This window comes from Cupressus sempervirens, chromosome 3 (assembly GCF_028749045.1).
Source record: "Cupressus sempervirens isolate cs-2001-9-10 chromosome 3, ASM2874904v1, whole genome shotgun sequence".
Lineage (NCBI taxonomy): Eukaryota > Viridiplantae > Streptophyta > Pinopsida > Cupressales > Cupressaceae > Cupressus > Cupressus sempervirens.
Window position 1 is genome coordinate 727,355,811 of NC_143120.1, and position 17,989 is coordinate 727,373,799.

At 35.2% G+C, this 17,989-nt stretch overlaps 1 protein-coding gene across 2 annotated transcripts in view; it reads left to right on the plus strand.

Moving 5' to 3' along the window:
- Positions 1-17,989, plus strand: part of LOC149568831 (protein MALE DISCOVERER 1-like) — a 67,548-nt gene that overhangs the window by 32,053 nt on the left and 17,506 nt on the right. The window lies entirely within an intron of this gene.

The following is a 17,989-nucleotide window of genomic DNA, read 5'->3' on the forward strand; positions in this document are numbered from 1 at the left end:
AGAAATGTCATGGCAGACTTGTAGTAATCTTTTTATGAGCATTTGATGGTTGATTTGAAGACATTTCAAACCTTTAGTAGATTAAAGACACATTTATTAAGGTACTCATGTTTAGTGACTTGTCCATTTGCTAAGTGCATACTTGATTGTTATTTCCAAGTTATCAAAATTATACCAAGATTTGTCAATATTATGGCAAGAATTGCAGGAGCATCTTGAGTGGTGAAGGTTTCCCTTTTCAAAAAGAAGCAAACGGAAAAGATTCTTCTCATGCAAGAACTAATGAGAAGCAGGAAAGGGAGGTTGATAACAAAACATTCAGATGAAATGGAGCATGAAAGGAAGAACATAACAACTTTGGAACCACTCTCAAATTTATCCAGTGACATTACAAAGAATATTGATTTCCATAATATAAATTTTGATGATTTTACTAATGTTCTCTTAGATGAAAGCCTTGGTGACTTCAAATCAGTGATTGGTGATGGACTCTTTGATGATTTGGACCCTAAGTCACAAGATTTGCTGAATTTCATCCATGAAGTTCAAATTTCAGCAAATTTTACCCTTTCTGAAATTCATCCAAATTTTATGATATTTAATATTATATTGTTATTTATAATAAGATTATTTTATTTTAAAATAATATTAAGCTATTTAGTTTAATTATTTAGCAATGTTAAACTATTTTGACAATTTTGTGGATATATTACTTATATTTAAAAATTGATAAATATATATAAGTTCAAGTTAATGCCAATTTTTTTTTTGAATTTTTATCCTTGCCGAATTTCATCCAAATTTTATGATTGACGAACTCGAATTTGAATTCAAACCTTGTGACTTAGTTTGGACCCACAGTGTACTACTGAAAGTGATAATGGAGAGACATGGTGCTTTGGGACAATCTTGGAGTCATTGATGACATGTATGAAAGTTCTGATTTTAGTATTTATCATAGCTGCAGTCTTTCTTTGCATGACCACGATTGGGAGAATCAATTTGTGGTGGTTGTTGATAACCCATTGTTTGAGATGGGTGATGATGTGACATATGACAATTGAGTTTTTGTGTTGGATGATGGAACTATTTCTTGTAGTATTGTACTTTCTGAAAATAGCAAGGTATGGGATGCAGGAGAAGATTTAGAACCTGAGTTGGAGTATGGTTTTCAACCTGCTAATGATCTGAGATAGCTTTATGAGGTGATTGGTCAATGGTTACCCTCCTATTGGAACACCAGATATGAGATATGCAAATGAGGAGCCATATGAAGATTGCATTATGAGTGATATGACAATAGGAGAGATCATAATTCCTTTCTAATAAGGAATTGATAGGTAAATTGGGTATTCAATTTTATGATTTCAGTTAAAGAGTGATTCTTTGTTGGCACTTGCTTTGACTTGCATCATTCTTGTATGGAGTTTTGTCTCGAGCTGTGGAGTGGGCTAAAGAAGTGGGACTTTTTGTAAATTATTTGAGTTGATGAATTGTAATTAATGCCCTTCAATTGTAATTGGTAATTTATTTCCTTAATGGGTTGAATCGATTCATGAAGACTTCTACATTTCAGAAGTTGAAATTCCAAACAATGTTAGTGAGCTTGCTGGAATCTCCATAATAACTGTAGGAAAGGAGATTTGAAGCTTGTTACTTGTGTAACTCTGGAGGAAGGACCTAAACATGACATCCACAATCCATCCTTTGGATTGAGTGATATTTTATCTCATGCTAATCTTTCTTTGGGTTGGTTTGAAGGCAACAATTGTTCTTTGCACCTTAGTTATTGATTCTTTCATGGGTGTGTACCAAAAAGGGTAGAAATTTCCTTGATGTGCATCATGTCATGGATGGCACCTGTAATTGTGATGTGTATCTTTCTAGTTAAGCTAGAGATCATTCTTGGTTGGGTATTCTTGCATAGGATCCTTGAAAAGGATTGATGGAGCTCATTGGAAAAGGTAAATATGAGTTTTGGAGGTCTGAGGATGAAAATTTCAGAATTAGTAGTGCTGCTCTTTTTCTCACCAGCCATCTTGTGATTCCAATCACTCATCTACAAATAGATTGGAGCGATGAATGAGTAGCTAATCGTGGGTGTGTTTCTTGTGAAAGAATGGTTCGGATTTTCTGTCTTGAGTTAGCTGATTGGTTTCTGGCCAATTACTTTACAATATGGTTTACTCTCATTCAGGAGAGTTGGCATATTATTCTTTGTCAAAGAAGTAAACATTTTCTGTTGGAGATTGCCTGGAAATGTTTCCAGCCGCTTGTGAGCTGATTTGGTACAGCAAAATGCTTATCATGTGTCCTTATTGTTGGGAAATTTGTTGAGCACTGAAATCAGATTAGTATCACTGGCTTTGGTTTTGAACAATAGTGCTTTTTGTTTACTTAAAACTTTCCAAAATCAGATAGCTCATCTTATCAAGGATTGCATTATAAACTTTGGTAGTTTACTCTTGGTGATCGATTGTGTGCATGCAATGAAAGCCATTGCAAGAATGTTTAGTGTTCCCATTTTTTGGTGATTCCAACATTCTTGAGAGCTCCAACTTTTCTTGGAGAGTGCTACTCTTCAAAATGAAGTCTAGTTTATGGTGTTATGTTTAGGGGATCAAGATAAGTTCATTGATGCTTTTCAAGGCCAACTATATCATTCTAGGTGCATTGCAAATCTCTTGGAGGAATACTCTTTTCAAAAAGTATCAATTTTTAATATTTATTGGTTGGACCTCAAGTGTATTTCAGAGTATTGTAATGTTCAAGATCTCCGCACACTAGTTCGACACCAAAGTGTTAGACCAGTCAAAGTGCAACTTTGATGCCGAACAAAGAGAATGTTGAGCTTCACTGTACGGTGTAAGGTTATCTGAGTAGATCGTACGCTAGGCAAGGTGGAAGTTGGCCGTACGGTGGAGGTAGATGGGGGGTTGTTGCACGCTGTACGATGGGCAATGACGTAAGGAATAATGAGGCCGTACGATGAATGTGATTCGAAGGTCGTATAGTGGGAAAGGATGTCATATGGTGTAGAATAAAAGTCGTATGGTAGACAAATAGATCGTACAATGAGGGAGGACTTGGGCCATACGGTGGGTGACGTGCTTTGACTTGGGTGCGTATGATTGAGTGTAGTGTGCAAGTCGTACGGTAGACGAAGCCGTACAAACAGTACGCAAATATTGCCAAAGTTAGATTTTAGTGCAAACACAAAGAATTGTTGCCAAGGATTGAATTGCCCAAACACAAAGAGAGATAATCAATTTAGACACAATTATTCCTACAATTTGCAAATATGATGGTGCTCCAATTTTCTCGATCTAAGCAAAGTATTACAAAGACAAAATATGGTGAGGGTTGAATCCCATCGAAATTGGAAAAGCCAAGTAGGGAAGATCTTCCACTTCTGAAATGGTGAACAATGTAGAATTCCGATAGGAATTACTGTAATGTCCCCTTTCTAGCATTCATAGCATGATGTTGTCGTTAGCCTATTTCCCCACAGTCCCGTAGGCTAACTAGGACATTAAAGGGGCTTAGAGGCCATTTGGCCTAGACAGTTTTAGTTGCAGGTCTTTCTGAGGGGTTCTGGGGCAACTTTGGGCATACTTACTATTTATAGTAAGTAATCTTGGACATGGCCGGACATTCAGTCACAGTGGTATGTCGATGGTAATTTTTTAAAATCGACAAGAAAACTTATTTATCATTGATAAGATTTGTTATACATTGATAAAGCCATTTTATAAAGTTAAATTTAAATATTTAACTTTATTAATGCATAGACTATAGTTTGTGGGAAATATTTAAATTAAAAGAGTTCCCTTTATTTTTATAGCACATTGGAGACATAAGGTACATAAAGGGAGTTATGTTTTATCCCACATTGAGAAAACGAAGGATTGAGCTCTTGTGAGAACACTATAAAAGAAATGGAAGAACCTTTTTTTGTATGCTTGGATGAAGATTAATGTTATGTTGCTGGATATCTGATTATCGGGCTTGGAGGATGGAATCCCTCTTTGCTAGCATTCTCTTCGCTGTTGGAAGACACAGTCAGGAGGATCAAGGGTGTTTTCACTTCAGGAAACACACTGGGTTTCATTTGGGGCGTTCGCATAAAGAAATTTACAAGGGTTGGAGATGCAGATCTGAAGTTAGTTATTGCTATAGTGCCGCATGAACAGTATTTTGCTACAGTCGGCATGAACAGTATTTTGCTACAGTACGGCGTGAACAGTGTTGGTATCAAGTTTACTTGTTTTTCCGGCTGATTAGAAGTTTGGAGGGCTGCCGACTACATCTGCAAAATACTACAGCAACTAATTCCAGGTTTTTTCTGTCAAATTTTGATACTTTGCATAATAATTGTTGAATACAAGTCTGAATAGTTGTTGCAGCCTTTAAGGCAGCTGTAAGTGCACATCTACATTTAAAAATCACCCTTTATCAGCAGATTGAAAGAGTTTCTAGATTTTTCATATACGGTTGAATGTGTGCCAAGTGTTTGTGAAAATGTTATGATGTGTATTATGCATTTTAATGTCACTTCATAGTTGTTCGTAAATCTACTCATTGGAAAGCAATTTATTGAGGAAATCAGCTTTATGAGTTTGCATACAAAGTGTTTGACAATATTCCTTAAGTTAAATTTCTACAAGTCAAAGTTCAAATCAGGGGAGGATATTACATTACAGTACAAAGAAAATAATCCAAATCACATACCAACTACTACCTACATACTATGCTTAAATACCCTTCGGAGGAACTCCCGAGGGTTTACAAAGACAGTCGACGACAACACCTACGGAAACAAGTAAAATAAAAATGGGTCCGAGATATACTAAATCAATTGGCCCATAAACTATGCTTTGTTTATTTATTTATTTTATGATGGAAACATTACAAGTATATTGTCACACTCAAAATTCAGCTTTAAACTATTCCTGTATTTTCTACAATTTTGGGTGGAGGTCAAAAGGTGAATTAAAAGGCTTGTATAAATGATTTATAAGGATGAGTATTTGGTGGCTAAAGTGCCAAAAAAGTAAATAAGAAATTAAAGCCATTTTAATGGGTCAGAAAGGATTATCATTTTAAAAGTTAATTTTAAAATTGAAATTTCCAAAAAATTATAGAAAAATGTTGGAGAGACTCATTTGATTCATTCTAAGTATCTTATATATAATTGAAACCCGAGTTGTGGAGTAGATTTCTATTAAGGGTGGTTTTATGTTGGGAATGGTGAGGGGATACAAAGGTCCTTCTCAAAACGCATGACACAGTAGGGGAATGTCCCTACTCAAAGAAGCGTTGTAGCGGACCCTTCTATGGAACATGTACTCCTACGGGCAATGCAACCTATACAAATATCTCCAAACACAGTCACAACTTTTAATTGGTGAATACCTTTATAAATAGGTTTGTGTACAACACAAGAGGTTCACTATACCATTTAAGGGGTTAATTCAAACTTCTAAAGGCTTAAAATTTTATTCCTATTGTGTCTATGGCCTTCCAAAGGCCTTAAGACTAGTTGCAACGTATTCTAAGAAGTTTCCACTTTCTGTCATGTCACCTCTTTGGCATGGACCCATTCCTAATTTTTCTATTAGCTCATAGGGTCCCCTTTGAGCCAGTTAGCCTTGCAAGGGGGAGCTATTTTGGCATGCATACTTGTGCGCTACCCTTCTTAGTATAGACCTAAGCCAATTTCTGCATTTATGACACTCATTTGTGTTAACCAACTAGTTTAATTTGCATTGCTTGAACATCATACATATATTGGCATTGATAGAGCATAATCAACATCAATCAACTTGACTTTTACTTGTCTTTGAGATACCTTATTGGAATTCATTGGGAGATTGTAGTTTCAGAGGTGAGATATCCTCCTTCAATCTATTATCAATCCCAATTTGGTGGAGTGTCTTCAAGACCAAACTAGTTTGATAGATTTGCAATGTTTTTCTTTCACATCTTGATTTGGAGATACAACCGAGTCTTGCAATTTACCTTCGCATCTTGACATATTCATTATAGTATAAATGACAACAATTTGAGGTCTATGAAAATTCATATTTCTTTGGCGGCCCTGATGAATAACGATTGAAGGAGCGAAAACTACAATATTAGGATATTATAATAATCAAAGATCATGGCATTATTATGACATCCATATATCAGTCATAGCAACATCATTACTCTGTGTGTTCCAATGTAAATTATTGTTAGAAGAACAAGTTACAAGGTTATTTGAATGATATATGAATTATGAGTGCAATTGTTTGTCAGAATATAATTGAGATTTGTTGGTCTATCATTACACACTTTGTCTATTTTGTTTTGTTATATGTGCTTGGAACATTTCAGTGGCATTAGAGCCTTGACTTGACCAATCTACCAAGCTTAGTAAAATGAGAGAGAGAAGACAAGATTACATAGTTTATCAAAGGATAAGGCATCGTTCTTTGGACAATATGGGAGATGCAAATGCAAATATGATGGCTATCTTGGGAGAGTTGGCAAGAGGACAATGAAAGATTGATGAGAATCTCAATCACTTGGCAGAAGTAAGATCAAATGGAGTCAATGGAGAGAACAATGACCATGGTGAGAATCCAGTCAATGGGAGGATGTGTCATACTGCAAGGGGAGCAAGAACTTGCATATCAAAGATTGAAACATTCAGAGCTCACGACATCACATGATACTTGCATAAGAAGCAACAACATTCATATATCCTTGTGATATTAGAGATCGCTATATTTAGAATCTGCTACATAAAAAGCAAGCATTTTGACATTCATTATGGAGTTCATAAGTGTTAAAGTATGTAGCTTCGATTAGACAATATCTCTGATCACTGATATGAGATTATATACATATGTATATATATATATCAATATGATCTACATACTGATACACACACAAACACGCACACACACACACATAATCCAATTGAATAGTATTCTGTATATGATCACTGCATCTAAACCAATGTTCATATATATATTTTCAACTGAGATCATATCTTATTAATGATTGAGATATATTCTGATCCCTGTTTGTTTAGATCAATATCTATCTGCATAATTATCATTATCAGGTTGTGATTGAAACGACTTCATTATGGTCGTTGATATAAGTTTAGACTTTTGTTATGTCTAACTAAATATAGAACGGGTATGATAGTCAAACACCGAACAGGTGTGACAGTGAATGGTCATGGAGACATGCCCATTGGAGACAGGACCATTCACTGTCACATCCTTCCTTGATATATATACTCGATCTGCCCGATCTTGCTAGGCATTGAAATCAATTAATGCAAAGCATACCTGAAGTATCTCAAGCATCACAGTTTGAAGAATATCTCTATTATATTACTGTGGAATAAGCACATAGATTTTGAAGTAAATCAGATCCATCGCCATTGAAGTTTGAACCTGCAAATAAATCTGTCATCAGTCGATATTATACAAAATCCAAACTTATTCAGAAATCTGATATAAACTTAATATAAGTTTGCATGGTATCAGAGCCTTGTTAAGGAACGATCATATTAAGTTTGGGAATTCAGATTTATACCATGAATTACAGTCGCATATTATTCTTCTAAATTGTCAAACATGATAAGATTTGAAGACTGTCTTGCAAATGCTGACAACTTTGCATCTTGGAAACTTCAAATAACAATGTTGCTAAAAGAGAACAAGTTAGAATCTTTTGTGAGAGAAGAAAAGGAAGAACCAAAAGATGATCCAGAGAAAACTCAATGGATTGAGAATAATGAGAAAGCTATGAAATTATAGTGGATGCAGTTCGAGATCATATATTACCTATTGTAGCAAAGCATGAAACAGCATATCGCATGTTCAAAGCCCTTGAAAATGCATTTGTAGTTAATAATACTGGCAGAAAACTTGCCCTTAAGAGACAAATGAATCATATAAGCATGAATAAAGGAGAATTAGTAAATGCATTCTTCATGAGAATCACTGAATTAAGAGATCAATTGTCATCAGTAAGGAATTGACAATCAAGAGGAGGACTACTAAATTCATGGGAACCATTTGTACAAGGTATAAGTGTGAGATCTGAACTTCCAAAATTGGATTGATTAAGATCTTATTGTCTTCAAGAAGAGTCGAGACAAATGACTTAAGGAAAAAAAAAAGCCAATAGATGAAGACATTCATGTTCTTAATACCAACTCTCATAAGAAGGGTAAGAAGAAGAACCTTAAAAGGAAAAGGAATTTTCATGGAAAGGGATATTCAAAACAAAAGAAAGACCTGTCTAAAATTCAATGTTTCAGATGTGATCAATATGGGCATTATGCACTAGATTGCCTTGATCAATCAAAACTTCAAGCATCATTTGCTAAAACTGATAAGTCAAACGAAGATCGAGATCTTGAGAAGTATGCCTTCTACTCAACATTGTCTAGTCAAGTGTCAAACATATCTAACACTTGGATAATTGATAGTGGATCTTCAAGACACATCACACGATATCGAGATAACCTAGAAAGCATGCAAGCAGAAACAAATGAAGAAGTTACAATTGGGGATGATTTTGTACATTTCGTGGAAGGAATTGAAACTTGCACTATCCAACTAAAATCAGGACAATCTATTCAACTCTTTAGAGTATTATATGTACCAGGTATTAAAAGAGACCTTATATCTATATCATCCCTTGAAGATGATGCGTATAGAGTTACATTCATGGAAGGTAAAGTACTACCAAGGGAAAATAATTCAACTATAAAGAAGGCTCAAACTATAGGTGTGAGACAAGGACTATTATATGAACTTTGCACTAAATCAAACTAAGCTTGTTATTCATGAGACCTCAGACTCAAATGAAATCTGCCATCGAAGATTAGGCCATATCAACTTTTGTGCCTTAAACTCTATGGGAAGTTAGTAATTGGACTACCTAAATTAAGTCAATTTCATAATGAATCTTGTAAAGGTTGTGCCTTGGGGAAAAACACAAAAAATTCATTTCCTACTAGTTTGTGTAAAACTAAAGATGTGTTAGAAACTTAGAACTAATACACTTTGACTTGTCTGCACCCATGTTGACACCATCATTAGGAGGATTTTTGTACTATGTGATATTTGTTGATGACTTCTCAAGGAAAACATAGATATGTTTCCTTAAGTGCAAGGAATCTGAAGACATTCGTAGAAGTTTTAGAGAATTCAAAGCTATCACTGGGAAACTCCAGAGGAAAGAAAATCAAAATTTTAGAACAGATAATGGGAAAGAATACACTTCTGAATTTTTAAAAACAATATTATGTACAAATGCTAGAATTCAGAGGGAGTATACAGTTCCCTACAATCCTCAACAAAAATGGGGTTGCTGAAAGGAAAAATAAAACTATTGTAGAAGCTACTAGGGCTATGATATATGATCAAATTTTGAGCATGTCGTTTTGGGTTGAAGCGTCTAATACAACAGTCTATATTCCAAATAGATTTCCTCGCTCACATTTGGACAACAAAACCCTTGAAGAAGCCTTTTCTGGTGTAAATCCAGACATTAGTCATTTGAGGATATTTCGATGCCATGTTTATATCCATGTACCTAAGGAGAAAAGGGCAAAATTAGAACCTATTGGAAGGAAAGGAATCGTTATTGGTTATAGAAAATCTGCAAAGGGTTACAAAGTACATATACCTGGACAAAAACAAATAGAACTCAATAGAGATGTCATATTTGAAGAAGACATTGTTTTCGAAAGAGCAAAAGGTTCAAATGATAGAGATGTATGACATACCTAAAACCATAGAAGAGGTTCCTACTCCTGAGATTTAGAGGAAGTACCCTGAAGAGACTACAAATGAATATGAGACCCTTCTTGAGATTCAAGAAGAGAATCTTGACAATAATCCTAAGAGGCCACTTTGGGCAAGAAAGATCAAGAAAGATGATAGAGGAAGGGGATCAATTTGTAGCACCTAAAGGGACATTTAGAGAAATCAAAAGACCTCTCAAATTAACATATAATGCTTTAATGTGTGAGACTCCTAACTCTGAACCTTCTAATGTTCCTGAAGCTATCAAGCATAAAGTTTGGAAAGATGCTATGACAGAAGAATATTAATCAATACTAAAGAATGATTTTTGGGATATAGTTCCTAAACCTAAAGGGAAATTTGTTGTTTCATCCAAATGTTTATTCAAAGTTAAGCATGCTGTAGGTGTCAGCATTGAAAAACATAAAACACAATTTGTAGCTAGAGGATTCTCCCAAGAGGAAGGAATAGATTATGAAGAAACTTTTGCACTAGTTGCTAGACATACCTTAGTTAGCGCAGTAATAGCCATGGTAGCTACCAAAGGTTGGAAAATCCATCAAATGAATGTAAAAACTGCCTTTCTAAATGGAACTATTGAGGAAAAAGTATATTTAGAGCAACCTGAAGGCTTTGTGATTCATGAAGGAGCTTCTCATGTTTGTAAATTGAAGAAAGCTCTATATGGACTCAAACAGGCTCCCTGTAATGTCCCCTACTTAATGTGACCATAAGGGTCAGTAGATTAGACTATGATAGGAGCTTCCGTAGGATAATCAAGTGATTAGGGAGCTCTTTTGTTAGTATTTTCAGGAGTTACTATTTTTAGTAAGTCAATGGGAGTCAAGTGATATGGAAATTTTCATTGTTCGGCTTGGTGGATTTGGTTGAGCTCTTTCCGACGAGCTATCATACATGGTATTATGAGTTCGACTCGTATATGATTTTAATGCCGAAGTTAATTTACTTAATTATAAAGTGATAATTAAATAAAAAACTTATCAAGTCACTTATTATAAAGTTGTTTTAAAAAAGATGTTTCCCATTTATCCCACATTGCTTATGTAAATGAAGTCGACTTCCTTGACGACTTTATATTCTCTTGGTTGGAATGAGTTGAGGCATGCTTGGATGATATTATTATTATGCTATTGGATTTATGGGAAATCTAATTGTTGGGCTTAGAGGACGAAATCCCTCTTTGCTAGCATTCTCTTTGTTGTTGAAAGACACAATCAGGAGGATTACCGGGCATTTTCTTTTAGGGGAACACAGTGGAATTTATTGTTGAGTTTGCACATAGTAGAAGAGAGCTCTAAAGTTCAAGTCAAAAGTTGCTACAGTCCCGTGAATAGTGATTTTGCTACAGTGCGCATGAATAGTGATTTTGCTATAGTACTTGTGAATAGTGATTTTTCTACAGTACGCATGAATAGTGTTTTGCTACAGTATGCATGAATAGTGTTTTTATTATGAGGTAATTGGTAAATACTTGCTTATTAATAATAGAGACCGAAAGGTCAATTTATACAAAAGAATGAGACGATGTTTCCTTAGGAAAGGATCGTAAAGAATAGAAACATTCTATTCCAGAGAAAGCAAAAAACGGAAGCAAACTAAAGCTAAAGATATTTACAAGATAACCATTAACTAATAATAGACGTCTTATCTATTATTGTAATACCCTCCCTTAATGGTTAATCTATCTAACACACCAAGCTGGCCTCTGAATTTGACAAACTTATCAGGACCAAGAGGCTTGGTGAGAATGTCTGCAGTCTGATCTGTGGTAGGAACATACTGTAGATCTATAGTCCCGTCTTCAACCAGCTGTCGTATGTAATGACAATGAACATCCACATGCTTGGTTTGGTCATGGAAGACTGGATTCCGTGCTAACTTGATAATGCCTTCATTATCAACAGAGTAGTCGATTTTTCTGATGAGGATCCTGCTGATCAAGCATCTCCTAGTACTACTGTTGGTCATTCTCCTCTCCGGTCTAAGTGGTGGGCTAAGACACTTGCTGATCTTCATGATGATGAGCTCATTGATGGGAGAACTGCTCGGAAAAAGAGCAAAACTACAAATTCTGTTAACTTTGCTCTTATGGCCAACATTCACAATGTGTTTGAACCTCAAACATATTCCGAGGCTAAAGGAATTCTAGAGTGGGAACAGGCCATGCAATCTGAACACCAGAGCCTGCTGAAGAACAACACTTGGGTCCTTTCTGAAGAATATTTGTCAGAGATGCCATGGCACGTTTTTCAATGAAAAATTGTGAAAATCTGTGAAGGCACGTTCTTCGAGGCAAAAATATGAAAGATCCAGAAGAATTAGAGAATGACCCAGAAGAGAGCTCGAAAAACCCAGAAGGAATCTGCTGCCGTTTTCTGGATCTGCTGGCTCGAAAATCAAGACACAAAAATCGAGGCACCCAGAAAAAACGGACAACAACCCAGTTGAGCTCTCGAAAAACCCACCAAGAATTTGCAAACATAATATTTTTCCGAACCCAAAAATTAGGGTTTTGAAAGAAAACGGCCCTAGCTGAAAAAAGCTTGAAAAAACTTCAGATTTCTTGATAAAAAATCATAGTAACACGGGGACGCATCCCCCCCCTTTTTGCCCGACGTCTCGGAGACTTCAACGCACCGGAGACTTGGGGACTCCGTCTCCCCGTCCCCAGTGGTGCCACTAGATTCCACCACCTCCACCGAGGATGGGGGACATCCTACTATTCACTATTTGCAAATTCAACTATTTATGTTTAATGTTCGATGTTCCAATTCAATGCAATGTTTCAAGTATTCACTCTTTTACATCTTTACATCCTATATTGCAATACATATTTTCATAACTAACATTTTTAAATACCATACGCATAGATATATACACCCCTCTTGTCCCCTACCGCCGTCCCCCCACCGTCCCCCCGCTGTCCCCAAATTAAGGCCCCTCTGTCCCCCCGTCCCGGAAACTTGTCCCCCCGTTTCGCCGTCCCCCCGTCCCCCAGGGTGGTGTAACTATGTAAAAAATGGTCGAATCTGCTTCCTAGAGCACGATGACAGACTGAGACGGCTACGAGCATGAAGATTTGATACAGAAACATGCAGATTTTCTCCCCAAAAACACGCAAGTTGAAGACGCGAAAATGGAGTGTAAAAAAAAAGTGCTATTTGCAGAGGATGTTAGGCAAAAGAAATCGCGATTTTCAGATACCAGCTGAGAATGGTACAAAAGGACCACGATTTTCATGCAATTTGTAGACCCAAGTTCAGAATTTCTCTAGACAGAAAAACCTAGGCGGGTTTTTGGAGAAAATAGCTGAAATAATTTTGGAAAAATTTAAACAAATAATTTCAAGAAGAAATTATAAATTTGAACAAAAAAATTTAAGCATTTGGCTCTGATACCATATTATGAGGTAATTGGTAAATATTTGCTTATTAATAACTGAGACCGAAAGGTCAATTTATACAAAAGAATGAGACGATGTTTCCTTAGGAAAGGATCGTAAAGAATAGAAGCATTCTATTCTAGAGAAAGCAAACTAAAGCTAAAGATATTTACAGGATAACCATTAACTAATAATAGACGTCTTATCTATTATTGTAATAGTTTTTGCTATAGTGTGATGAATAGTGCTGCTACAGTATGCGAACAACGTTGCATTGAGTTTCTTGTTCACTCTCGCTGATTAAAGGTTGGGGGGTTGTCATTTCATGAGCAGATCGTTGCGGCACCTACTTCCAGGTTCCTTTCATCACACTATTTATTTTAGGCATTGTAATTGTTAAATATTAGTTTGAATATTTGCTGCAGCCTATAAGGCAATTGTATGTAAACATTTCTATTGCAAAATCAATATTTTATCAGCAAATAAGGAGGTTCTAGACTTTGCATATTTATTGCTGTATGTTTGCTAAGTGTTTGTCAAAATGCCATGTTGAAAATAACACTCTAATTGATAACACTTAGTAATCTACAAGTCTCCTCAAAAAACAAAAAAGGGTGGTTATTACACTCCCTGAGCCTGGTATGAAAGGATTGACAAATATCTACGAAGTCTTGGATTCTCCAAGAATGATGCTGATCCAAATCTTTATTTTAAAGTAACTAATGGTGATATGTTGATTTTAATCCCTTATGTTGATGATCTTTTGATTACAGGAGAAGACCACCTCATTAATCAATGTAAGAAAGAACTAGCTTCTAAATTTGACATGAAGGACTTAGGGAATTCTTCATTACTTCGTTAGATTGGATTTCAGACAGAAGTCAGTGAACATCTTTCTAAATCAAGAGAAGTACACTACTGATATTCTGAAAACACAAACTAAAAGAAGCAACTGTCAAATCTAGAATAGTAGATCCTATTCTTTAAGATAGATAATTGGATCTTTGATGTACCTTGTGAATACTCAACCGAATTTCCGCTATGCCATGAATACATTGAGCTAGTTAATGTGTAAACCTTCAGAAGTACATATTGTTGTTGTAAAGCGTATATTGAGATACCTTCAAGGTACCATTAGGTATGGACTTAAATATGAGAATGCCAATTTGGAACTACATTGATATACAGATTTTGATTGGGTCGGAAGTGTGACAGACTGGAAAAGCACATCAGGATGTTTCAGTTTAGGATCAGCTATGATCTCATGGATTTGCAAGAAGCAATCTTCAGTTGCTCAGAGTTCAACAGAAGCATAATAGATTGCAGCCCCAATGGGAGAAAGAGAAGCATTATGACTTCAAAAATTGCTTGTGGGTCTATTTGGTGAGCCTCTGAAGCCTACCATCATTTACTGTGATAACCGAAGTTGCATCAAATTATCCGTGAATCTGGTATTTCATGATAGATCAAAACATATAGAGATCCCTTACCACTACGTAAGAGACTTTGTGGAAAGGAGAGCTATCTAGTTGGAGATATTAATACTAGTGATCAAACAACTGACATTCTCACCAAGCCTCTTCCAAAAGTGAAAAGTGATCACTTTAGAAAGAAACTTGGTATGGTTGAAATGTAAGCTTTTGAGATTAAGTCTCAAAATTGTATTAATGTTTATATAAAGATGTTTAAAGTGTAAACTCTTTTATCATATGTGTGATTCTATAATTTATGGGCCTATCCTATATACATTATTAAAAGGTGACGATCTTTTAATAATTAATTGCTGACTCTAACATTATAAGGTGACAACTTTACAATGATTAGATTACTATCATGACAAATATCATGCAACTTGATATTCATGGACAGGTCATGATAGTTAAAATGACATATTGATAGATATCATGAGACGTGATTTCTGTAGAAGATATTTATGTTTTCTTATCATGGTGGATATTATGAGACTTAATATCTATGGATATACCATGATCTCTTATGGTAGACATCATGAGACTTGATGTCAGTGCACATACCATAACTGAGAATAATATCATTGGACTTGATGTTCTCAAGCATTTCCTTTGATATCACAAGCTAAGTGCTATCATTTTTCGAATAAGGTGAACTTGTTGATATATGTGTGTGTGTGTGTGTGTGTGTACTTTGTCTTTCCTAGCTAAGAGGGAGTGTTAAAGCACGTAGCTTCGGTTAGACAATAACTATGATCGATGATATAAGATTATATACATATGTATATATATATACCAAAATGATCTACATATTGATATATATACACGCATATATATAATCCAATCGAATAGTATTTTGCATATGATCACTGCATCGAAACCGATGTTCATATATATATTTTCATCTGAGATCGTATCTTAGTAATGATCGAAATATATTTTGATCCCTATTTGTTTAGATCAATATCGATCGGCATAATTATCATTATTGGGCTGTGATTGAAATGACTTCATTATGGTCGTTGATATAAGTTTAGACTTTTGTTATGTCTAACTAAACATAGAGCGGGTATGATAATCAAACACCAAACAATTGTGATAGTAGGGTATGCCCAAAGGACCTACGTACTGTGTGTGGGTGCGTACAGTTAGGGTCCGCATGCTAGATACCATGTGGGTATGCACCGGGTGCATACTAGGCACACTGGGTGCACTATGGGTACATGTTAGTATACTTGGAGTACACTAGGGGCCCCTAGGGTGCACAGTGCAAGTACCTAGACGTTATTGGGGCATACTCACAGGATACTCGTAGGAGAGCCCAATAAAGTGAATAAAAACTTAATAAAAACAATTTTGTTTTGCCTTTTTTATGAAAACCCTAAATTGGTCCATACGAGGTCATTTCAACCTAAAACCTAATCATTTTGTTTTCTCTTTATGCTCAAATCTCTTTGTCTGCATTTTTGTGTTTTGAAGGGTAATGGGTTTTTCCCAAAGGGGATCAATTGTGGAGTGTTGGATAGCTTGCACAAAGGAGATTTAAGTGTCTAAGTTAAGCATTTGATGAATTTTTTTAAGTTTGTGCCGTTTTGTTTTCAAGTGTTTTTTCAATTTTTTTAGAAAATAAGATAGAAGTTTAACTCTTTGCTATAATGTTTTTTGATCCTTGTTTTGCACTTGTATGTTTGTGTTTTTATTATTATTTTTAATTGTGTAATTTCTCATCTCATCTTATCTTATAATAGAAAAAAAAACAGATTGCAAGAATAACTAGTTCAAGATCAGTGGATGTGGAAGGAAACTAAAGATTCTAAATTGATAAAGCATCCGTTTATGTAGACATACCAAAATAGTTTTACACAATACAATTTCACAAATATCTCCTATTCCTTGGAAGTTGTTCAATCATTTTGGTATGTCTACATAAACGAATGCTTTATCAATTTAGAATCTTTAGTTTCCTTCCACACCTGCTGATCTTGAATTATGTAGTGTCCCAAGCAGAAAAGGAATTCCAAGAGATAGAGAAAGGGAAAATGAAGAGTCACGGGTATTTGGTATTAAAGAACATGAGCTCATTTTCAGCATGCTTGGTTAATTCTTATTTTATGTTCAGCATGAAAAGTAAGTCATGCAGAAGAAAAAGAAAAGGTTCCTGTGCTGCGACCCTTGATGATCACGATTTTAAAAAAAGTTTCTGAAACAGGTTATGCAACACATAAGCATGACAAACAGAGTCCTTGTTGTGCTGGGAAAAATCTTCTGTCATGCAAGTAGACATAGGTCACATGAGTAGGGAATGGCACAAGAAACGCTTGTTAAGAGAAAACAGATGTGTGAGCCAAAAACCACAATCGTGTGGGCAAAACATCAGGTCGCGTGGCCACAAAAACCCAACTCAGGAACTTTGCCCGAGAAGAAACCTTCGATGCAACAGTCAAAAAGACCAAAGATAGGGGCACAATATGTAGGAGAAGAGTGGTGTATTTTATTTAGAAGAAAATTCCTCAGAGTTGCGTAATTTAGGGAAAAGCCTTGCCGCAATTTTCCACTATTCTGATACAGATCTGCAGAAAAAAACCGTGTGATTTTAACAGTGAAACAATCCCACAATATTCTAAAAAATATCGACAAAAATCTTTTGAAATTTTCTCACGAAATTTTCAGGAATAGATCACAAATTTTATTAGATAAAGAATCTGCCAAATAAATGCATGATTTTTGGTTTATAAAGACTGATAAATAAAGTTTTAGAAATTTCTACAAAATTTCTAGGTAAAAGACCACAATTTTTTGTTATAAAAAAAGCGCCAAAAATTTAACTATGCTCTAATACCATAAAATGATCAAGATAATTGATATACAACAAAAAAGAGGAATGCTCCATAAATAAGACATTACAAAAGATCTTTCCATATTGGAAATGATCAAGAACTAAAGACAGAATAGAAAGTTACTAAAACTAACTAAATGACTTAGATGACAAATATAAACTCAATTTAATATTTCTACTTTAATATGTGGAATTAAGAATTCAATGTCATGTTAATTAGTTTTAATGTGTATTCACAGCAACCAAAAAACAAAACATGGTCTAGCAGAATGCCAACTGTTTGACGAGAAACCCATGTGGAATGTATGAGCAGTACACTAATTCTATAGGGAAGTTATGATTTATAATTTTAGTTACAGTGGTTCAATGTGTATGTGTTTTAGAATATTTTGATAACTGTATGCAAAGTGTTTAATGGAATGCAAGCTAACCAGTGATGTTGCAAGTTTGGAACACATTT